The sequence below is a fragment of the Otolemur garnettii genome, unplaced genomic scaffold (assembly GCF_000181295.1).
Source record: "Otolemur garnettii isolate 467f Iridium unplaced genomic scaffold, OtoGar3 scaffold00031, whole genome shotgun sequence".
NCBI lineage: Eukaryota > Metazoa > Chordata > Mammalia > Primates > Galagidae > Otolemur > Otolemur garnettii.
In genome coordinates, this window is record NW_003852426.1 from 1,708,754 (window position 1) to 1,732,431 (window position 23,678).

Here is a 23,678-nt window from a genome sequence, read left to right on the forward strand (position 1 = left end):
CCCAAGTAGCTGGGACTACAGGCACCGGCCACAACGCCCTGCTATTTTTTGGTTGCAGCCATCATTGTTGTTTGGCGGGCCCAGGCTGGATTCGAACCCGCCACCTTAGGTGTATGTGGCTGGCGCCTCAGCCACTTGAGCCACAGGCATCGAGCCTTGTTGTGTTTTCCATTCATATTTTTTATTCCATCCTTGGTTAGTCTATTTTTTGATCACTCCTAGTACGATACTGATTTTTTTTTTGGTTGTAAAATAATTTACTAAAGGCACTATTGTTAAACATCAAACTAATTTGTTACCAGTAAGGTACATCACTGTAAATGTAACAATTTAAAGAGATACAGGGCTCATAGGCAAATAATACAGTTTTTTCCTGACGTGACAACTTTCCTATTTACAAGCTCATATCCCTTCCAGCCATTCCTGGGACAGACAGTGATGCCATTGCTCCAAGTGTGACTGGAGAAGGGAAGGGAACTGGAGCTCATGTATAATTTAGCTTATAATTTAAGATTATATTGCTTGAGATTTTATAAAGGTCCAAAATTCTTTACTTATGGTAATCAATTCAAATTCTTCGGTTTAGGAATCACCATACTTGTTTTATACCTCATACCAAAGCACACCTAAAGGGTATGGACTCAAACCCCCCAAGGAGCTAATTGGAGGGCACAAGCCCTGATGATATCATTAAACACGAACTGGTGAGCTCTGCTAGCACAGCATCACAAAAAAATGGAGAAATTATTCAAAGGTGGCTACTGAACATTAACTCCACGATAAACATAACTCATACAGCTAAAAGCTACATGGATTTCTCCACGATGTGCAACATAACTCAACTGCTAAAACAGCAGCTTTTTACTAACAAATGACCTTGGTACAAAAGTCACAGATTTCTCTTCGTAGGAGAAAAAAGTTAAACAAAATACAAACTAAACAGCATCCCAGAGGCAATAAATCTCATTGTACTAAAGCATATACAAATTAAGGCTTCACCTTGGCACATAAACAATTTCAAAATCACACTGGAACATTCCCACCAAATCATTTACATATAAACATCTAAGAGTTTGTTAAGGAATCAGCAGTGGTGCTCAGCTCCAATAAGTTAATATTATAAATCCTTACATTCAACTTTGCTGCTATAAGGAGAGTAACTGTAACCGCACCTCCAGAAATACCACTAGTAATGTTAAGAATCTAAATCAGTCAAGGGGCAGAGTATTATAGCATTCGGCTCCTGAAAGAGAAAGCCTGATAATTTCAATTTAACCTTTCTAACTAGAACAAGATCCAAACGTGGGAAGTTTTCCTGTTTTTCTTTGTTTTTGTGCTTTGATGCCCTTTTGTTTTTTTGAGCAAGCTGAATACATTTCCCAGTAAATACTACCATTGGACCAAGGACCTGAATGTTGAGATTTTTTACAAAATCAAAGTTTCACGTTGGCACAATGTTCCTACTAAGTGATGTTTCAATTAGTATATCTTTCCGAATGTTAGGGGGGAAAGTATGAAAGCTTGACTAACATGGTCCTATAAAAATGGCAAAATATTTCTAAAACTATGTATTTATGAAGAAAAGGGGACTACCTCACTTTATGCATGTGTTTGCATTTAAGCCACTATGCCAGAGAAAGTCTTGGTGTAGAGGTCTACAATCCAGAAAAAAGGCTCTAGATTTTTTTTACATTAAGTTCAAGCTATTTCCTGTTCAGAATCATAAACCACAGACATTGAAATGTAGCTGTCAGATCTGAAAATATCTTTATGTTTTAGAAAATGGATTCCAGGAAGGTTAAAAAGCAATACCAGAGGGTATAGATGCAGAATTGGATGTAGTCATTCAAAGAATTCAAGTAAGAACACGACAATATAAATATCCAAAAAGCATCTCTTAGGTGTTCAAAACAAAATGTTTAAGTCATTCCTAACTAATTCAAGCTTTATAGCATTTCCTAGACAGGAGAAGGTAAAACAGTTAACATTTGAAAAGTCCTGAAACCTTTTTCCTTGGTTAATTACATTAGACTGTTTGCCTTTGATCGAATTCCTTCTTCTTCCTCTTCTTCTTTCTTTTTTTGAGACAGAGCCTCAAGTTGTCACCCTGGGTAGAGTGCTGTGGTATCACAGCTCACAGCAACCTCCAACTTCTAGGCTCAAGTGATTCTTCTGCCTCTGCCTCCCAAGTAGCTGAGATTAGAGGCTTGCAGGTGCCCACCACAATGACCGGCTATTTTTTTGGTTGCAGCTGTCATTGTTGTTTGGAGGGCTGAGCTGGATTGGAACCCACTAGCTCAGGTGTATGTGGCTGGCGCCTTAGCCACTTAAGTCACAGGCGCTGAGCCCAAATTCCTTCTTTTTTAACATGGATAAAAAGTATTACATAGGTCCACAGTTAAAAACAGACAACATGTTGCAATTTAATTCTAGTATAATGTATTCCAACAAAGCTTTGAAAATAAAGATGTTGAAGTGGCTTTGGACTGACTTAAACAGTCACATCCTCTGCTGATAATGTCTTTGCATGTTGGATGCAATAGTATGGTATGTTCAAACTGTGCTGTATATGATCCTTTAATGTCACATAATGGTGGATATGGATCTATAATGTCCAAGTCACACAGATTCTTCAGCGCCATCAAATATTTACTTTCTCCCCAGCGATCAAGCCATCTATGGCAGAAGGCAAGGGTGCCAAAGTTTTCATTGATGACATTTAACAAGTGTTTTGTTCTTGGAAGCCTTTTCAGCACGTATCCAACATCAAAATTTTTCATGTCACATGAACATTTGATGTCATCATGAACAACACCTTTTCCTGTACTAACAAAGGTTTCAACTGCATACACGTCTTCCTCCATTCTTGTTGCCTCTCGTCCTTTCACAACGGGCACTGTTTTCCCAGCATGTAGTCTATATTGCCCAATTGAATGTCTATTTAGATTATGGATTGGTTTCACTTGATAGGTCTTCCCATGTATTTCAACTTCATAGGATTTCATAACTTCTTGGATGGCCTCCCCAACATCACATAGACCAGTGGTTCTCAACCTCCCTAATGCCCCACGACCCTTTAATACAGTTCATCATGTTTTGGTGACCCCCAACCATAAAATTATTTTCATTGCTACTTCATAACTGTAATTTTTCTACTGTTATGTGTTTTAGGTGATGGTCTTAGGTGACCCCTGTGAAAGGGTTGTTTGACTCAAAGGGGTCACAACCCACAGGCTGAGAACTGCTGAATAGACAAACATCAATTCCAGCACACTTTATTCCAGTATCGGTAGCATCCTTTACAGCTTTTAATAACGTATCATATTTGGGATTCAAAGTGACAGTAAAAGCACAGTCAATAATCCTACCACTTAAGTGTGTTCCAAAATCTATCTTACAGATGTTGTCATATTTTAATATTATTGTGTCACCAGCACTAGGAGTATAATGGGCAGCACAATTATTGAGAGAATACCCAGTAGGAAATACCAGGCCTGTATTTAATCCATTCTCTTTTATCAATTTGCATGAACAGTCTTCTAACTTTTCACAGATTTCTATCATTGTTACCCCAAGCTTGCTCAGCTCATAACATATTTTCTAACTTGTCAATACGCTTCGGCAGCTTCTCAAAAATCATTCCAAATCTCTTCACTGGCCTGATCTAAGGCTTTCTTTTCTTCACTTGTAGTTCTCCAAGCAGCTGTTTGCCCATCTTGTGTGGCTGGATATTCGCAGTCTTGACCTTTGGGAAATACACCATTAAGATATAGGCTTGGAACTGACGGAGGGTCTGTTTGAACTTTTGATCCTCTCTTCTTCTTCTTTCCAGTTGCTCTACCCCCATCCCTATCTCCATCTTCATCATCATCTCCTTTGTCTTCCAATGCTTGTTTTTCCAACTGTCTTGCTACCTCATCCACTGAGGCTCCTGATTCTTTATCAGGTTCTTGTTGCCCTGCATTCGGCCCTTTACTCTTCTTCTGCCTCCTTTTTTTTTTTCTTGGCTGCTTCTTCAGCCATAGAGGCAGCTTCCTCCTCCCTGTTGTCAGGACCCAAGTTGCCATTCAGGTGACTCCTTGAGGCCACTGCCTCCTCCACGCCTGCCATGTTGCCTCAATACTGGTTGTTTTTTTAAAATAATGTTTTCCTGTTTAATTTATTTTAATCAACACTCTGTTTTTCCAATTCTATAAAAGTTAATTCAGATGTATGTGTGGTAAATAGAAGTAACACACTAACTCCTTTGCAAGATAGAGTTTCCTTGCTAATCAGGTTCAACTTTCTATCCCAGAGAATCCACAAAGTTGCCAGTGAGCTGAGGGTCAAATGACCATGTTCTAGCCAAGGTGACTTTCATGGCATCCTGCTCTTTTCTGTCACATGGTGTATTACTATTAGCTGTGGCTTTGTTCCAATGTAAATAGTTCTTATTAGGGATCTTGGCAATGAACTTTGGTATTTTCCTTTCATTTAGAAAAAATTATCAAAAATGCATCCCTAGGCATAGTCTAAGGAGTTATGATCAAGTGAGCACTGGGGCACCTGCCACTGGCATAAGGAGAAGAACCTATGAAGCCACCATGGGCTGCTGCCCAGTCCCAACTGCATAGTCTTCATTTCTCTAAAGATTTTTATAGTAAGTGTCTTTATCCCCAAACCAAATATTAGTTTTTCTTGTTTGTAAATTTCCTATACACTGCACTCATCCTCCATGTTTTGTTTTGTGGCATACCCTATGTGTAGGAGAGTTATCTCTGATGTGCGAGGCTGTTATTCATTTTTACTACTGAAGTTTTACATTCTATAATTCCATGACAATTTTGCTACCTTTCTGTTATTGTATATATGGTTGATTCCAGTTTTTTCCATGAACATTAGTATACATGTCTCCTGTACATGTCAGGGCACATAGGTAAGGAGGTCCCCAAGAATGTGTCAGGAGTAGGATGGTGGGATTATATGGTGTGAGTACTTGAACTGTACTAGTTAAGGCTAATTTTATTTCCAAGATGCTTGTACCAGTTTAAGTTTTATCAGGAATGTGTAAGAGTTTAGGTTACTCATGTGTTCTCACAACACTCAGGGAAAATGAGGAGTAAAGAGTTAAAAGGCAATGTTTTGGCTATAGAATGATCAGGGATTTTTTCCTCAGACTCTATTAAAAACTTTTAAAAATTTTATTCTGCATATTCTAGCATTATGCTTTTATTATATACATCCAGATAATGCTTCCTTTCAGCATAAATACATAGAGTAATTTTATATATTAGGAATCTTTCTTTTCTTTTTTTTTTTTTTGAGACAAAGTCTCAAGCTATCACCCTGGGTGGAGTGCCGTGGCATCACAGCTCATAGAAACCTCAAACTCTTGGGCTTCAGTGATTCACTTGCCTCAGCCTCCCAAGTAGCTGGGACTACAGGCACCCAACACAACGCCTGGCTATTTTTTGGTTGCAGTTGTCATTGTTGTTTAGCAGACCCAGGCCAGGTTCAAACCCATCACCCTTGGTGTATGTGGCCAGTGCCCTGCCAACTGAGCTACAGGTGCCACCAGGAATCTTTCAAATAAAAAGGAAAAATTGGAGAAAAAAAGGAGGGATGGAGGGACAGAAGAAAGAAGGAAGGAGAAAGACAAACTAAAACAAAAGAAGAAAAGGGGGAGAGGAATTGGAGACAGCATGTGTAGCTAACATTATCAAAAGGCAAGGAAATAGAGATATAGATAATACCTATGGAATAGTAGAAATGTCTATACTTGTGTAACAAACTACCTCACCTTAATTGGGAGCTTCTGAAGCCCTGACCAGAGGCAGATTCTAACACCAGGCTTTTTGCACAGCCTGCAGAACTGTGAGCCAAATAAACTGTTTTTCTTTATAAATTACACAGCCTCAAATTATTTTCATAACATCGTAAAATAGACTAATAGAGAAATTTGGTAGTGACACAGATTCTTCCGGAGTGTCAGTGCTGCTCCAGACTCACCTGGAGATGCTGCCTTCACTTTCCCTTCTGTCACATCAGAGGGTCTGAAGACATAGTACACACAAACTCTGACTGGCTTGAAGGACTCAGTAAAAAGGGTCTCTCTGGAAACCATCTCCCGAGAGATGGCACATGCTACCTCATTTTACCCAGTTTCAGGGTGGTTTTTGGCCAGCCTGGGAGTTTCAAGGAAAAGTTCTCTCATATTCAAAGCCATGTGGTTGAATCCACAACATCCTAGTGTGACAAGTGAGACGGACACCTAAGAGGATGTGGCTAAAGCCAAACCGAGACAGGCCTGGGGCAGCTTCTTCACTCTAGTTTTGTCTCCACCATTTCACTACATTGATTTTGGGAGGTTCTGGGGAAAAGAAGTCATTGTTCCAGTTGACCCAAGTCCATCTTTGACATGAAACTCTACTAGTTTGATATAAAGTTGGGTGAGGAAAGTATTGTGAAGATAAGCTTCTCAGAGTTTAAGAGCAGTCCAAGTCACCATAGTGACAAGCAGAGCCCTTAAATTGGGTGGTTGTGTGCATCATTATAGGACCTGGGTTTGTCATTTTCATGTCATTTCTGTTACAAATCTGCTGGGGATTGACCTGCCCCCTACCTCTTGAAACAGTTGTGGGCCACTTTCCTCCTGTAACTCTGGAAAACAGGGAAAAGGGGGTAAAAGTATCATACCACACACGTGTCACCAACGTGTTTATGCTTGCCTCACAGGTGGGCAGGCAGGGAGGACCCACTAACCCTTAGAGGTCAGTGGTCTTGGCAGGTCTGAGAGCTGCCCCATTGACTAGACATATCTCCAGCAGCAAAGCCAGCCTGGGGCTTGCATGTTGGTCCTGAGCAAGCTTAACGGGGTGAAGCTGAGGCTTTCTCCCCACTGTGACTGGAGTGCATGTTTACACCAGCACTTTCCGCACATGTATCTTCAATCCAACAAGGGCATTTTTTTTATGCTGAGTAGCAGAAGCCACCAAGTGGCTACTGCATTATTCCCTCAGCAACTGGCCACAGTCTCTTCTGCACCATTTTCTATACCAGACCTGCTTGGTACCACAGGGAGCTCTTTACCTCTGCAAAGTGACATTCCAACCACCACCAGCCAAAAGTTACAGCCAACCTTGCTGACTGGTACAGCAGGACCTTGGGTCTATTGGCACTGTCTCGTAGCAAGCCATTTCATGGGAAGGGGTGGAAACTGCTCTCCACATACCTGCTTGGGCATGTACAAATGGCACTTCAGAAGAAGTCCCGGTGCACTTGGAGTCCATGAGCCAATGGGATATGCAAAGATGCGTAAACATTTCAGGGCTGGTTTCTCTGTTTGTATCCAACTCTGGTGCTTAGAAGCAGATACTCATGTTGATGCCCAAGGGCAGAAAGCATTACTTCCTTTAGGAAGGGATCACATCTGACCCTGATGCCCAGAAAGGGGCAACCCTAGGCTTTTTGTTTTTCTTGCTTTTATTCCATTTTTTTGTTGGCCTTGTGCTGGGTTTGTTTACAAAAGATGCATTTAGTTTAACCACAATTAAAAATGGAAGACTCCATAAAAAAAAAGCTGTAAATTCACCATCTTTTTTAATGGCTGCATAGTATTCCATGGTATACATATACCACATTTGTTAATCCATTGATGGGTCAATGGTCACTTGGGAAGCTTCTTGGCAATTATGAACTTGGCCACAATAAACATTCTGGTGCAAATGTCCGGTAGAAAATGATTTTTGGTCATCTGAGTATATATACCTAGTAGAGGAATTGCAGGATTAAATGGCAGGTCTACTTTTAGTTCCTTGAGTATTCTCCAAACTTCTTTCCAAAAAGGACATATTAGCTTCATTCCCACCAGCAGTGTACAAGTGTTCCCTTCTCTCCACATCCATGCCAACATCTGTAGTTTTGGGATGTTGTGATGTGGGCTAATCTTACTGAAGTTAGATGATATCTCAAAGTGGTTATGATTTGCATTTCTCTGATGATTAAAGATGATGAGCGTTTTTTCATGTGTTTGTAGGCCATGCACCTGTCTTCTTCAGAGAGGTTTCTGTTCAAGTCCCTTGCCCACAAAGAAATGGGGTTATTTTTTCTTTTCTTATTGATTAGTTTGAGTTCTCTGTGTATTTTAGTTATCAGACCTTTGTCAGAAACATAACCCACAAGTATCTTCTTCCATTCTGAGCGCTATCTGCTTGCTTTACTTACTGTGCCCTTAGCTGTGCAGAAGCTTTTTAGTTTGATCAGATCCCAGTAATATATTTTTGGTGTTGCTTCAATTGTCAGGAGGGTGTTCTTCATAAAATATTCATCTATGCCAATATCTTAAAGTGTTATCCCTGGACTCTTTTAGCATTTTTATAGTTTGATGTCTTAAGTTTAAATCTTTTATCCAGTGAGAATCAATTTTTATTAATGGTGAAAGGTGGGGGTCCAGTTTCAGTCTTCTACAGGTCACCAACCAGTTCACCCAGCACCATTTGTTAAATAGGGAATCTTTCCCCCAATAAATGTTTTTGATAGGCTTATCAAAGATCAAATGATGATAAGTGCCTGGGTTCATCTCTTCATTGTCTATTCTGCTCCATAAATTTATCTCTGTTTTTGTGCCAGTACCATGCTGTTTTGATCACTACAGATTTATAGTGTAGCCTGTAGCCTGAAGTCTGGAAATGTGATACCTCTGGATTTGTTTTTATTTTTGAGCAATGTTTTGGCTATTTGAGGTTTTTTCTGATTCCATATAAAATGAAGTACTATTTTTTCAAGCTCTTTAAAGTATGACAATGGTGCTTTAATAGGCATTGCTTAAATTTGTAGGTTGCTAGGGGCAGTGTGGACATTAAAAATTTTTTTTTAAAATAAGTCTTTTGTACATAGATCATGAATACATTTATGCCATTGTGGGATTCAATGGGTTGATTATTTGTACAAATTGGAGTGCTTACATCCTACTAATTAACATAGCCTTCCCCTCAGTTACCCAATTACTATAACAGTGTTACAGTTGCCCAATTTGTGTTCTACACCTGATAGATCTAACTTGTACTTGCAATATACTCCATAGGTGTGGTCCCACCATTAACCCTCCTTCTATCGACCCACTCCCTTCCCTTCCCCTCCTTCCTTTTTCTCCTTCATCCTAGGCTATAGTTGTGAACACACTAAGTAAAGCAAATAGACAGCCCTTAGAATGGGAGAGAATTTTTGCAGGTTATATTTCCAACAAAGGTCTAGTAACCAGAATCCACAGAGAATTCAAAACTTATTAATAAGAAAAAAACAAGTGATCCCATTTCGTTGTGGGCAAAAGACTTGAACAGAAGCTTCTCTGAAGAAGACAGGTGCACAGTCTACAGACACATGAAAAAAATGCTCATTATCTTTAATCAACAGAGAAATGTAAACCAAAACCACTTTGAGATACCATCTAACTCCAGTAAGAGTAGCCCACATCACAAAATCCCCAAACTACAGATGTTGGCGTGGATGTGGAGAAAAGGGAACTGCACTGCTGGTGGGAATGCAAGCTAGTATGGACATTTTAACAATGTTGATTCTTCCCAGCCATGAGCATGGTATGTTTTTCTATTTGTTAACATCTTCAGCTATTTCTTTTATTTTTGGTTGATTTTTTTATCAAGTCATAAACACATAGATCATGTGTACTTTAATGCATTTATGGGGTACAATGTGCTGATTTTATATAGAATTAGAAATGCTTACATCACACTGGTTAATATATACCTCATCTCATTTATTTAGTTATTGTGTTAAGGCATTTATACTCTATACTGATAGATCTGACATGTACCCTTGCATTATGCACCATTGGTGTGATCCAAGAGTTTCATAATTCTCTTTATAGAGATCTTCCACATCTTTTGTTAGGTAAATTCCCAGATATTTCATCTTCTTTGGCACTACTGTAAGAGAAATAGAGTCCTTGATTATATTTTCAGATTGACTATTGTTGGTATATATAAAACCTACAGATTTTTAAGTATTGGTTTTGTGGCTCAGCGCCAGCCAGATACACCTAAGGTGGCGGGTTCAAATCCAGCCCGGGCCCGCCAAATAACAATAGCTGCAACCAAAAAATAGTAGGGTGTTGTGGTGGGTGCCTGTGGTCCCAACTACTTGGGAGGCTGAGGCAGGAGACTCGCTTGAGCCCAGGAGTTAGAGATTGCTGTGAGCTGTGATGCTACAGCACTCTACCCAGGGGGATAGCTTGAGGCTCTGTCTCAAAAAAAAAAAAAAAGTATTGATTTTGTATCCTGAGATGCTGCTGTATTCTTTGATCATTTCCAAGAGTTTTGTTGTTGAGTCCTTGGAATTTTCCAGGTATAGGATCATATTATCTGCAAAAAGTGAGAGTTTGATCTCCTCTGACCCTATTTGGATACATCTGATTGCCTTCTCTTGCCTAATTGCAATGGCTAAGACTTCCATTACTATATTGAATAGCAGTGGAGACAGTGGGCATCCTTCCCTAGTTCCAGATCTAAGTGGAAATTTTTTCAATTTTATTCCATTCAGCATGATTTTGGTTGTGAGTTTGCCATAGATGGCCTCTATCAGTTTAAGAAATGACCCATCTAAGCCTGTTTTCTGATGTGTTCTGTTCATGAAAGGATACTGGATATTATTAAAAGCTTTTTCTGCATCCATTGAGAGTATCTTGTCATCTTTATTTTTTATTTTATTTATGTGATTTATTTTATTTATAGATTTATGGATGTTGAACTAAACTGGTAACCCTGTAATAAAACCAACTTGATTATGGTGAATAATCTTTTTGATGTATTGTTGAATTCTGTTTGCTAGGATCTTATTGAATATTTTTGCATTAATATTCATTAATGATACTGGTCTATAGTTTTCTTTCTTTGGTAGGTCTTTTTCTGGTTTGGGGATCAGGGTGATATTTGCTTCATGGAATGTGTTGGGAAGTATTCCTTCTTTTTCTATTCTTTGGGAAAGGCTGTATAATATAACTAGTTCCTCTTTATTTATTTATTTATTTATTTTTTGCTTGTATGAAAGGTCTTTATTGGCTGGGGAGGGATACTGCAGAGCAGCGCTAAGGAGGAGAGAAAAGAGAAGAGAAAAGATGAGAGAAAAAGAGGACAGTGAAGAGGAGAGCAAAGAGGTGAGAGAAGAGAAAGAGGAGAGAGAGGAGGAGAGCTCGTTCCTTCTTAAAAGTTTGGTAGAATTCAGATGTGAAACCTACTGGTCTCAGACTTCTTTTTTGGGAGATTTTGTATTGTTGATGCTATTTCCATGATTGATATAGGTCTATTCCTCTGAGGTTAATATATACCTCATCTCTATTCAGGTTATATATGAGATTAATATTTATATGAGGTTTATATATACCTCATCTCTATTCAGATGCTTTATTTGGATTGAGTTTTGTTGGGGGTTCTGAGACTATCTACCATCTCAATTTCTATACTTTTTGCAATGCTTGGGAAATTCTCCTCCATAATCTCTTGGAATAGAGCATCTGTACTTTTAAGATCATCCTCTTCTCTTTCAGGAATTCCTATAAGATGAATGTTTGATCTTTTGGAGTGATCCCACAACTCTCTGAGGGAATGATCAGTTTTTACTTTCCATTTGTCTGCCTCTCTGAGTGTTTGAGAATGTTTAAAAGCTTTGTCTTCAATTTCAGAGATCCTTTCTTCTGCCTGGTCAATTCTATTACTGAGGGATTCTATTACATTTTGGAGCTCCTCGAATAACTTTTTCATTTCCTTGAGCTCTGCTATTTCTTTTCTCATTATGTCCATATCTTTGGTGACTTTTTTTTTTCATGTATACATTAATGCATTTATGGGATACAATGTGCTGATTTTATATAGAATTAGGAATGCTTACATCACACTGGTTAATATATACCTCATCTCATTTATTTAGTTATTGTGTTAAGACATTTATGCTCTATACTAATAGATCTGACATGTACCCTTGCATTATGCACCATAGGTGTGATCCCACCATTCACTTTCCCTCTATCTGTTGTCTCCCTGCCCTCCAACCCCCCCTCCCTCCTTAATCTTGGGCCATAGTTGTGATCTATTTTTTATATGAAAGTGTGAGTGATTGTAAATTGGTTTCATAATAGTACTGAGTACATGGGATATTTTTTCTTCTATTTTTGATATACTTTACTAAGTAGGATATGTTCCAGTTCATCCATGTAAATGTAAAAGACATAAAGTCTCCATCTCTTTTTAAGGCTGCATAATATTCCATGATATACATATACCAAAATTTATTAATCCACTCATGGGTCAATGGGCACTTGGACTTATTCCATGACTTGGCTATTATGAATTGAGCTGCAATGAACAATCTGGTGCAATATCTTTGTTATAAAGTGATTTTTGGTCTTTTGGATATACACCTAGTAGAGGAATTGTGGGATCAAATGGCAGGTCTACTTTTAGAATCCTGAGTATTCTCCATACTTCTTTCCAAAAGGGACGTATTAGCTTACACTCTCACCAGCAGTGCAGAAGTGTTCCCTTTTCTCCACATCTACACCAACACCTGTAGTTTTGAGATTTTGTTATGTGAGCCACTCTTATGGGAGTTAGATGATATCTCAAAGTGGTTTTGATTTGCGTTTTTCTGATGATTAAAGATGATGAGCACTTTTTCATGTGTCTGTAGGCCATGTGCCTATCTTCTTCAGAGAAGCTTCTGTTCAAGTCCCTTGCCTACACTGAAATGGGATTACCTGTTTTTTTCTCATTAATAAATTTGAATTCTGTGTGGATTCTGGTTATAAAATTTTTGTCAGAAGCATAACCTGCAAATATTCTCTTCCATTCTGAGGGTTGTCTGCTTACTTTACTTACTGTGTTCTTGGATGTGCAGAAGCTTTTTAGTCTGATCAGATCCCAGTAATGTATTTTTGGTGTTGCTTCAATTACCTGGGGGTGGTGGTGGTTATCCTTCCAGGCCAATTTCTTCAAGTGTTTCTGCTGCACTCTCTCTAAGAATTTTTATAGTTTGATGTCTTAAGTTTAAATCTTTTTTTTTTTTTTTTTTGAGACAGAGCCTCAAGCTGTTTCCCTGGGTAGAGTGCTATGGCATCACAGCTCACAGAAACCTCCAACTCCTGAGCTCAAGCGAGTCTCCTGCCTCAGCCTTCCAAGTAGCTGGGACCACAGGCACCTGCCACAATGCCTGGCTATTTTTTTGGTTGCAGCCATCATTGATGTTTGGCGGGCCCGGGCTGGATTTGAACCCGCCACCTTAGGTGTATATGGCTGGTGCCTTGGCCACTTGAATCACAGGTGCCAAGACAAGTTTAAATCTTTTAACCAGTAAGAATCAATTTTTGTTAATGGTGAAAGGTGTGGGTCCAGTTTCAGACTTCTACAAGTCAACAGTGTATTCTCCCAGCACTATTTGTTAAATAAGGAATCTTTCTCCCAATTTATGTTTTTGATGGGCTTATCAAAGATCAAATGATGAAAAGTGTCCGGGTTCATCTCTTGGTTCTCAATTTTGTTCCATACATCTACCTCTCTGTTTTTGTGCCAATACCATGGTGTTTTGATCACTATAGATTTATAGTATAGTTTAAGTCTGGTAGCATGATTCCTCCTGATTTGTTTTTATTTCTGAATAATGTCCTGGCTATTTGAGGTTTTTCCTGGTTCCATATAAAATGGAGTAATATTTTTTCTAGATCTTTAATGTATGACAGTGGTGCTTTGATAGGGATTGCATTAAATTTGTAAATTGCTTTGGCTAATATGAACATTTTAGCAATGTTGATTCTTCCTAGCCATGAGCGTGATATGTTTTTCCATTTGTTAACATCTTCAGCTATTTCTTTTTTCAGAGTTTCATAATTCTCTTTATAGAGATCTTTCACACTCTTTGTTAGGTAAATTCCTAAATATTTCATTTTCTTTGGCACAACTGTAAAGGGAATAGAGTTCTTGACTTTTTCTGGCTTGACTATTATTGGTATATATAAAAGCTGTTGATTTGTGAGTATTGATTTTGTATCCTGAGATGCTACTGTATTCCTTGATCACTTATAAGAGTTTTGTGGTTGAATCTCTGGGTTTTCCAGGTGTAAAATCATATATCTGTAAAGAGTGAAAGTTTGATCTCCTCTGACCCTATTTGTATACCCTTGATCTCCTTCTCTTGCCTGATTGTTATGGCTGAGACTTCCATTACAATGTTAAAAAGCAGTGGAGACAATGGGTAAACTTGCCTGGTTCCTGATCTGAGTGGAAATGTTTTCAATTTTACTCTGTTCAGTATGATATTAGCTGTGGGTTTGCTGTAGATGGCCTCTATCAGTTTAAGAAAAGTCCCTTCTATACCTAGTTTCTTAAGTGTTCTAATCTTGAAATGATGCTGGATACTGTCAAAAGCTTTTTCTGCAACTATTGAGAGAATCATATGGTCTTTGTTTTTTAGTTTGTTTATGTGATGTATTATATTTATAGATTTACATATATTGAACCAACCTTGAGACCCTGGGATAAAACTCACTTGGTCATGGTGTATAATTCATTTGATGTGTTGCTGGATTCTGTTTGCTAGGATATTATTGAATATTTTTGCATCTATGTTCATTAAAGATTTTGATCTATAGTTTTCTTTTCTTGCTGGCTCTTTTCCTGGTTCAGGGATCAGGGTGATATTTGCTTCATAGAATGTGTTGGTAAGTACTCCTCCTTTTTCAATTTTTTGGAAAAAGTTAAGTAATATAGGTACTAGTTTCTCTTTAAAGGTTTGGTAGAATTCTGATATGAAGCCATCTGGTCCCGGACTCTTCTTCTTTGGGAGAGTTAGTATAGTTGATTCTATTTCAGTACTTGATATAGGTCTGTTCAGCATTTCCAGTTCTTTCTGAGTATGTCTAGGAAGTTGGCATCCTTCCAAGTATTGGTCAATTTCTTTCAGATATTCATGTTTCTGAGAATAAAGTTTTTTGTAGTATTCATTAAGGATTTTTTGAATTTCTGAGGTGTCTGTTGTTATTTCACCTTTGGCATTTCTGATTGAGGTTATTATGGACTTTAATTTTCTATTTTTGGTTAGGTTGGCCAAAGGTTTATCAATTTTGTTGAATTTTTCAAAAAACCAACTTTTTGACTCCTTGATCTTTTGAATAATTCTTTTTTTCTTGATTTCATTTAATTCTGTTCTAATTTTAGTTATTTCTTTTCTTCTGCTGGGTTTGGGGTTGAAATGTTCTTCCCTTTCCAGTTGCTTAAGATGTCCCATTAAGTTGTTGACTTCCTCTCTTTCCATTCTCTTGAGGAAGGCTTGCAATGCTATGAATTTCCCTCCTATGACTGCCTTTGCAGTATCCCACAGGTTCTGATAATCATGTCTTCATTATTGTTTTGTTCCAAAAATTTGGCAATTTCCTTCTTAATCTCATCTATGGCCAAGGTATCGCTCAGCATAAGGTTATTTAGTTTCCAGGTCTTTGTATGAGTATGCAGATACCTGTTATTGGTGAGTTCAACTTTTATTGCATGGTGATCAGTGAAAGTACAAGGAATAATTTCTATACTTTTAAATGTTCTGAGGTTGGACTTGTGATCTAACATGTGATCACTTTTGGAGTATGTTCCATGGGCTGATGAGAAGAATGCGTATTGAGTTTTGTTAGGATGAAATGTTCTATAGGTGTCTGTTAAATTCAATTGTTGTATGGTGAAGTTTAAGTCCAAAATTTCTTTGCTTAGTTTCTTATTGGACGATCTATCCAATACTGTCAAAAGAGTGTTAAAATCTCTAACTATTATGCTGCTGGAAGATATTAAATTGCTCATGTCTATTAGGGTCTCCCTTACAAATTGAGGAGTATTCTGGTTGGGTGCATAAATGTTAATAATTGGGATCTCATGTTGAGTGTTTCCCTTAACAATTATGAGGTGACCATCCTTGTCTTTTCTTACTTTTGTTTGTTTAAATCCTAGTGTATCTGTAAATAAAATTGCCACCCCCACTTTTTTTTGATTTCCATTTGCCTAGATTACAGATGCCCATCCCTTGACCCTGAGTCTGTATTTATCCTTTAAGGTAAGATGAGATTCTTGTATGCAACAGATATCTGGACTGAGTTTTTATATCCAGTCAGCCAGCCTGTGCCTCTTAAGAGGACAGTTTAAGTTGTTCACATTAATTGAAACTATTAATCTCTTGTTATGCTTGGGAAGTTCTCAATTATCTCTTGGAGTAGAGTATCTGTGCCTTTGGACCATCCTCTTCTCCTTCAGGGATTTCTGTGAAGCAAATGTTTGTTCTTTTGGAGTGGTCCCACAGTTCTCTCAGGGAATGATCTGTTTTTGCTCTCCACTTCTCTTCCTCTTTGAGTGTTTGGAAATGTTCAAAAGCTTTGTCTTCAATGTCAGAAATCCTTTCTTCTTCCTGTTCCATTCTGTTACTGAGGAATTCTATTGTATTTCTCAGATCTTGGAGGGCTGCAACTTCTTGCCTCAATGTGTCAAAATCTTTGATGATTTTGTCTTTGAATTCATTGAATTCTTGTGACTTTTGGATTGCTCCTTGAATTTCTACTTTCATCTTTACCTCCATTCTGTTAATCTTATTTACAATCCAAATTCTGAATTTGATTTCTGACATCTCAGCCATTTGTTTATGAATGGGATCTTCTGTTGTGTCTCCTTTGTCATTCCTTGGGGGAGATGATCTACTTTGAATCCGCATGTTGCCAGAGTTTTCCCGCCGATTCTGCCCCATGATTATTTTTCACCACTTGGCTAGAGAAGCTGTCAGATGAAATTGAATTGAAGGCTCCTGGAGTTGTAATTAACCAGCCCTTTACCAAGGAACTGTGACTAGTGATTGTGGCTTTTCCCGTAGAGCTTTACAAAGGTCCCATTCAGAACTACAGCCTGAAACTCTGGGGACCCGCTTAGTGTAGTGGGGCTAGATGGTGCTGACTGGTATTCAGCTAGTCTCTGCCCATCCTAGTGAATCAGTGGCTTTGGGCTGAAATCTCAGCTGTGGAGATACATAAGCAACTAAGACTCCCTGTCCCCCCCACCCCACAGGTGCCAACTGGAAGGGGAGAATCCCACGTTCCCACAACAACACAACCAGGATACAACTTTGGTGAATCCTTGGGTGATTGGCTCAGGTAAAGAGTTCCAAACCAATTATCCTAGTCAACACAAACACCAATCAGGTGAGAGAGTTCAAAAGGTCTTCAGCATCTAGGGGGGACTGAGTTCCGACTCTTGACTTAGACCTGATTCTCTTCAGAGAAAGGATGTACAGACACAAAAGACTAAAGAGACAACAATTAATTACCAGTGGGGGGGGGGTTGCTACTCTTTCTAGGGTTTTTATCTGCTTGTTCAATTCAGCCTCCCCTGTTGTAACCCAGTCCTCTTTCCCCTGCCAACTCCTTAGGTAAAAGGAACCATATGCCATCATCCTGACCATACCTACAATAGCAATAGTAGAAAGAATCCTCTCCTGGATCCATCATAGCAAGCTGAAAAAAGCTTCACCGCCTCCGTGAGAAGCACAAGACACATCCAGCCAACCTCTGCAAAGTAACTTTTGAGGCAGTCAACATACCCTGCTCCAGCTATATACTGGGACCTGGCTGGTCAATGCACAACAGAAGCCTGAGGAAATTCCTCCTGGGACTTGTCTTTATTGGTCTTTGAACTTTAGGAAAGGTGGAGGAGGAATGTAATCTGTGCATCCACACCACTTAGAATAAAAAGTAACTTTTTTATAACTTTCATGAATACAAAGGCATGCCCCTCTCCCCCATATTACATAGGTATGGATGTAATAATTCCCCTAGTCATCTGGACCAACCTCTCCAGTTGTCTCTAAACATGTATCCCCCCTTAATCCTGGGAGATCTTGTTAGGAAAGCCACCTGCCTGGTTACTGAGAGATATAACCTGTCAAACTCCTTCTTCACTAATACCTGTAATTCAACCACAATTGTAGACCCCTTTCTAACATACTTCCCTCCAAACAGAACTTGGCTGGCTCGCAACACAGGTTTAACTTGTTGCATCATGGCCTGTTTAATCCAATTAGCAAGTGTCTGTGTGTGTATATGCACATCATTTCTGAAGGAGAGAACCTTATCTCCCACCCTGAGCAGTATTTCCACTGCCAGAAATGAGCACCCATCTTAATCCTAGTTCTGCTTGGGCTCACTGCAGCAAGAAGTGCCACTGTAAGCACAGTGGCTATAGTTAAAGGAGGTCAGGACCACGCTGAAATGTCCCAACAGTCTGATGAAGATTTAGAAAGCCTTCAGTCTGTTGTATGTTTGCCCCACAGTCAGGTAGAATCCCTGGCTGAAGTAGCCCCTTCAAAACTGATGAGGCTTAGACCTCCTCTTCCTATACTAAGGAGAACTGTGTGCTGTGTTAGGAGAAGCATGCTATTTCTATGCCAACTAGTCAGGAGTCATCAAAAACACCTTTCAAGGTGGCACCTGTTGCTCAGTGAGTAGAGCACTGGCCCCATATACCAAGGGTGGCAGGTTCAAACCTGGCCCAGCCAAACTGCAACAACAAAAAAATAGCCAGGCATTGTGGTAGGCACCTGAGGTCCCAGTACTCAGGAGGCTGAGGCAAGAGAATTGCTTAAGACCAGGAGCTGCAGGTTGCTGTGAGCTGTGACATCATGGTACTCTACCGAGGGTGACAAAATAAGACTCTGTCTCAAAAAAAAAAAAAAAAAAAAGACCTTCCAAAAGGTCCGAGATATCTTAGAAATGAGAAAGAAAGAATGGCAAAATTCTCAATCCTGGTTCCAGAATTTATTTGACTGTAGCCCCCCTGCTAACAACCTTCATTACCAGCCTGGCTGGTCTGATTATTCTCCTTCTCTTAGGACTTCTTATACGTCCACGTATCCTCAATTGGATAATAAAATTTGTAAAGCAGCAGATAGCTGGAGGGCAGCTCATGGTATTAAGAACCTAGTACAGCAAGGTTCTGGCACTAAGAGAGTCAATGATTTGACTCGGGCATAAGACCAGTGGGTGAATGAAAGGCCAGACAGATTCTTTTTTGTGCTAAGGAACCAGACTGATTCCATTTTGCTAATAACCCACATCACTTCCCCCCTCTCTTGTTTATCAGACAAACCCTTGAGCATGTACACTCTGCAGAAACAGGAAGATTAGCTCAGAGCTATAGGGAAACCTTGTGAAACCACATCCCTATTTTTAGACAATACCTGGTTCCCTGTAAGTCTCCTTGTGACCATCCACCCCACCCAACCCTATAGATTTAATCCGCAAGTTCTGCTTCTGTAAAATTCTGCTTCATTCTTATGCTCCCTGCCCAAATGAAAGCATAGATTAAAAACTTTTCACTTCATCCCCTTGGGGTTGAAAGTCCTTTAGGTAGGAGCCACTCTTGATGGCTGGCAAATGAAGGTCCCTATACTCAATTTGGCCTCAGTGTGCTGGCATATTCTCTATAATTCCACTCGCATTTTCTGGGCATAACAAGGTCACTTTTGTTACATATGATATGAGAAAAAAATCCAGACTCTATAAAATTATTTGAAAGAGGTTAATTCTGAGTAGGACATGTATGTCCATGGCCCCCAGTAAAGGTTCTGAGGGGTTGAGTTACAGCTGATTTTATATGTTCTGGAAAGACACGATATGCAGGTAAAATTACAAATTAGTACATGGAAGGTACACATAGATTTGGCTTGAAAAGGTAGGGCATATTGAACGAGGGGCTTAGAGGTCATTGGTGGCTTCAAAGACTCTTTGATGTGTAATTAATTAAAGAAATAAAGCTTTGTTTAAAGAATTGCAATGTTTGAAGATATGGAAGTCTGTCAATCAGAAAAAAAGACACAATATACCTACTAAAGTGATTTGTTACACTAATTGTTGGCCTGCGAGTGATTTCATCTTTCTCTGCATGGCGTTATGACCTCTTAATATCTTAGTATCTTATTGTCTGAAGTGTGTCTGACTTCTCTTTCCTTCATGGCTAGGAACTCCGTTTAAGGTTTGTTTGGGTTCTCCATGTCCAAGAGTGGGTCCATTCAAACAAGGAGGAGTGGTAGGGTTTTATTTTAGTTCACACTGAGACCCCTCACCCTTAATCAAGATTTGCCACAGGCCAAACATCAATGGTCAATCTTGTATTATTCCCGGGCTCTGAGGTGCAGTGGCTACCTGCCCCAGGTGCTTCCAGGCCATTGATGGGATGTCTGTGGCCAAAGGACATAGAGCCAAAAGACTTACAGACAATTAAAGGCTGTAGACCAGACAAAAATGCAGGTGGGCAGGCACTCATCAACACTTTAAACTTTTTAAGTAACATAAGAGCAAAATCCAAATGCCAAAAGTAAGGTTATAAAACTAATTTATCTGTAAGTTTTGAGCTACTATAATCTTGGATTTAGGTGTAGACTTGCAGCAATTGCTAAACAAAATATAAACGTTTTGTTAAAACTCTTCAGTTCAGGAGTTTAGAGGCTTTTGTACTGCAATATTTTTTTCAATCTCTTTAGTGATTTATCCTAATTGGCTGGAAAATCTCTTTTATATCTCTGTTGACACAAACCTCATAACTGAAACAACTATATTCAGGAGGTTTTGCCACCACACATCTTAATATCCTTTCAATAATTCTCCCTTAAGTCTATGGAGAGCAGGGGATTCTGTATGATTGGGATGGGTTGCAAGGGGCCACATCATGGCCTAAGAGGAAAGTTTCCCTGTTTGTCAACTGTTTACTCATTGTGTACTTGTCTTTGATTGAGAGGGTTTCAACTAACTTCATGCCTTGAAATTGGCCCTTACATATTCACATGCCCATCTCTTCCCTGATTATCCCTGGGCCAGAGGAAGGATGTTGGCCATGGAGAACAGTTTTGGCCCAGTGGGATCGAATAGTTTTTAAATTCTGTAGCTATCAGGTAAAAATTATTTGTTTAATTTTTGTCTTGGCTCTGGAAAACAAAACAAAGAATCAGTAATGTTTTTAAGCAAAAGGTCATTACAATTATTTAAATCCTCTATTACTTTGGCCCCCTGTGATTAACTTTTATTCTCTTTGAAGCTGGGTTAGCAATTCTCATGAATGTATTAGCTTTTTAATTAGACTCCTGGAAAGTTTTACCTATTGAAAATGTACAATATTCAAAGTTATCAGCAACCTATCTTTGAGAGGACTTTGCATTGGGCTTTCCCTGACTTTTCCTAAAGAATAAGCAAAGTTTGGACCATAGCTGTTTATAAACCTTTTTTTAGAAGAATTAAAGTAAAACAATAATTGTCTGGGGGTGAAAAACATCTTAGAATAACCATGGTTAAAGACACAAAAGACTTTGGCTATTTCTCTGCCATACAATGATTTAACTAATAATCATAATTACCACCAATAACATATAGCAAGACATATCAGAATTTTAGGAACCTCATATAAATTTGGAACATGAATATTAATAGAAAATTTACATAAGTGTAACATAAAGGAAATGAAATACCATTTCATATGTAATTTAAATATACAAAATCCTACTATGTCTCTCTTGGACTTTCAGGGACCCTCATCAAAAAGTCAATTTGACATAATTTGAAATTTTGATTTTGGAAAGCTTTCAAATATGAAAGGTTTAAAAGCCTTGCTCAAAATAGAATCATAGGTCACTGTAAGATGATGGTCATTTATTTCACCAAGAGTGGCAGTAATCAAACGATTTCAAAGGATATAAAGGAAGTTACATGAAGGTAAAGAACGCCACTCTACAATGGATGCAGAAATATACTATTGGTCCACATACAATAAAGACCATTCACAAGGTTATAGAAAAGTGTCTCCTTTGTGCTCAGAATAACCCTAAAACTTGCCCTCTCCCCTTAGCACAAGGAGTTCAAGCCAGGGATTAAGGACCCACAGAGGACTGACAAACTGATTTTACTGTGATGCCAGGATGCAGCAGGAAATTTCAAGTATCTACTTGTGTTTGTAGATACCATTTTTGGTGGGGTTGAGGCCTTTCCTGGATGGACAGAAAGAGTTTCTGAAATCATGAAAGCCTTAATAAAGGTGGTCATTCCTCAGTTTGGATACTGGTTTGCATTCAGAGGGACAATACTGCTGCTTTTGTGGCCCAGGTCATGTAGGATGTTTCCCAAGTCATCAGTGTGATCCAGAATCTCCCCACACCCTGCAGCCCACAGTCCATGGGAAACACTCAAAAGGTGAATTATACCATAAAAAATGTCTTTTTCTAAGAAAGACATTTTGCCAAGAAACTAATCCCTGAGATAAGTCTTTTCCTATTGCCCTACTTGGAGTTAGAGTGGCCCCAGAAGCAGACTCAGGTTGTGACCTTTTGAAATTTTGTATGGGAGATGCTGCCTGTGCTCTAGCACTAGACTATAGGACTCCAACAGCTCCCTCATTAAGGAGTTAGATAGCATGAGACGTATACAGTCCGTAGGCCTAACTCTAACTGCTATTCATGAATTTACTTCCAGCAGGTTGTGATTGCCAGTGGATGTTCCCTTACATTGCATCTGTTCTGGGGGCTGGGTGCTGCTTAGGATGTGAAGAAATCAACATCCTGAGGACAACCTGAAGCCCCAGTGGAAGGGACCCCATGAAGTCCTGATGGTGACCCAGTCCTCTGTTAAGTTCACAGGAGTCAAGCAATAGATTCATTTGTCAGGTGAAGTTAGCCCTACTGACTCCAGGCCCAGTAAAAAAATTGGGAGACACTGGGCTCTCATGAGTGGACAAGTGAGCCTCTGACATATTTTAAATATATCTTCAAGAAAAAGTCTAGGTAAGCTTTTTTATCTTCTTGATAGAATTTAAATGAAAATATGTACTTGGTTGGTTGAAATTATTATCTTTAACTTCACAGGAATCTTTGCTAATGTCATTGCTTTATGCAAAAAGGTGGGATACCCCCTCTCACCTTTACTAGATATTTAGTTCATATGGTTATTTATCCTCACCCAATTATCATTATTGTCAGGATTATCTATGTCTGTGATAGCCTAGGCTACACCAGAATGGTCCCCTGCTTCTCCTTGTTCAGATACCCTCAATGTTAAGACTTGCTGAGGATGCCAACTTAGCACTGAGACCTTACCACCCTCTGCCCCTCTTTCTTTTATCACACAGCTAAGAATGGCATGACAACACAGTAGTTAAACTGCCCTAGACTACTGCAATAGGGGGAAATATGATTGTTGGATTTGCGAACATCTTTCCAAAAAATGTCTGCCATCTGTGACCCCTGTTACTAACTTTTTAGATGTCCCTGATGTGACCACTCATTTAAATCTTCCTGTGTCCCTAACCATTTTTCAGGTTCAGTTAATTACCCATTGAGATACCCCCTACCTCATGTTCGACATATCCCAGCTTCTGTAGGTCAATCAAGAAGGGCCTATCTAAGGGCCTATCGAGATAGGCCCCTATCTCAAGGGCCTATCTCGATTCCTAGCATATTGGACTAACAAATGTAACCTGAATGAGAGAGAGAATTGAGTTAAGGAGGTGTCAGCTTTATGCCAACAGGTAATGTACCTGAAATACCATACACATGGATTTTAGAAGGCTTATAATATCATGGCTCTTGATTTGATTCAATACTCGCTAAAGTTGCTGTGAATGAATCCATAAATGAATACACCC

At 39.1% G+C, this 23,678-nt stretch overlaps 1 protein-coding gene and 1 pseudogene across 1 annotated transcript in view; both read right to left on the reverse strand.

The window, feature by feature from the left end:
• The window catches only part of LOC100957517 (patr class I histocompatibility antigen, A-126 alpha chain-like), a 110,449-nt gene that overhangs the window by 8,909 nt on the left and 77,862 nt on the right, over positions 1 to 23,678 (reverse strand). The gene's annotated exons all lie outside the window — the stretch shown is intronic.
• LOC111725066 lies at positions 2,430 to 4,110 on the reverse strand (annotated as a pseudogene).